Raw genomic sequence first — 1,745 nt, forward strand, 5'->3', positions numbered from 1 at the left:
GGGTTACTTTCATTATTCTATATAAGATGCTTATTACAAGCCTGGCATCTGGTAAGTGCATAAAATCAACACTAATTATTGACTAATCCTGTTCCCATTCCTCCAGTTAACCCAAGGTTAAGAGGCTAGCCTGAAGTCATCCAGCAAACGAGGAGGATAAGAGTTAGGAGCCCAAGTCTCTTGAGGCTCTGCCATTCCCAGGTTTCTGGATGCTCTGCCCTTCAAAGGCTAAGTGATGCCATTTCAGAAACTCCCTGAACTGTACTGACATGTCATTAGTTCAACAAATACTTACTGAGTGAGGGTCTACTGTGTATCAGGCACTGCTCTAAGCTGGGGAAAGACAGTCAAGGTCACCAAATTTGGGAGCTTTCATTATAGTTGGGAAAACTGGCAATAAATAAGCAACAAATCTACCTTTAGACAGTGCTGTAAACGGATGGCATAGCATAACTATGTGCGGCATGGATCCTTGTTTTGTATTACTAAGATACCGACAGCATCTGTCTAGGACAAATGTGAGGAAAGCTTGGGCTTTGGTATGACAGAACTGGGTTTTAACTCGAGCTCCATGTGACCTTGATCTGATAAATTAATCTTTCTGCTCCTCATTCCTATATATTCCCCTATACAGAAATCTGACTGTTAAGGTTGCTGTGGGAATTAAGATATAATAAAACATAAAATCTTCTCAGTGTTTACTGTTTTTCACATCAGACAGGTCAAGCTGGAATCCTTGATGAGGCCAGGTGGCACTGTAGCCTTGTACTGTATGTCCCTTTTTCAGTGTTTGTTGAGGAGGCGGGTATATGGGAACAGGGAATTACCTGGAGGACTGCTGGAAAAAAAATTCTTAGGAGAAGCAGTTCTTCCTTACCATTTGATAATGAACCGATACCATTCTTTCCTCTAAGTATACCTTCAATGGAGAAATATTTAACGCAGTCTAGTCAAGAATTACAAGTTACCCTCTATAACCCAGTAATCTCCAAATTTGGGTACAGAAAGAAAATATTAGAACTCCTATTTATATTTATTTTTCATATAATTGCTTTTTAATTATCTATTTTTGTGTCTTATTACACAATATATGGGTACAGTAGTACAGGTATATAATTTATCAACACATGGGGGTACGCATGATCGAAAATTCCTTACTGCAGGGGTGTGCAATTAGAAATGGTGAAAGGCCACATGGAGGCTAAGGTAGGAAAATGAAGGTCTGCCCTCATTTTACTTGCCCAACATAAACTAAGAAAGTGCATTTTTTTCATAAAGTAGCCTGCAGGCATCTCACTGCACTAATAAACAGCAGGGTGAAGGAAAGGACCCAGTTTCTTAATCTCAAGTCAGTGTTCTTTCCTCTACAAGTCTCTAGGGGGGGAAAAGTGGAAGTAGAAATTAAATACACGCTGCAAACTAAGTAAAAATCCAACCTTTGGATAAGCCATTAAACAGACCAGATCATTCGCCTGAAAAATATGCACAAGACAGAGGACAATCTCCAGCAGTTTCAGATCTCTCTCTGGACAGGAAACCACCTCCACGTAGTCATTTTTCACTACGTCATTTGTAGAAAACTTTCATTCATTTCCCATTGTACTACGTAGAGTTAATTTTTAAGACAGATGTGTCCTTCCTCTCCCCAACTCACACATCATCACATGCACCAGCTTCTTTCAAACAACTCATTTCACCTCCAAGGAGGTGACACCATCTGGAACCAAAAATGAAGCAGCAAAATG

This window comes from Balaenoptera ricei, chromosome 20 (genome assembly GCF_028023285.1).
Source record: "Balaenoptera ricei isolate mBalRic1 chromosome 20, mBalRic1.hap2, whole genome shotgun sequence".
In the NCBI taxonomy this organism is placed as follows: domain Eukaryota; kingdom Metazoa; phylum Chordata; class Mammalia; order Artiodactyla; family Balaenopteridae; genus Balaenoptera; species Balaenoptera ricei.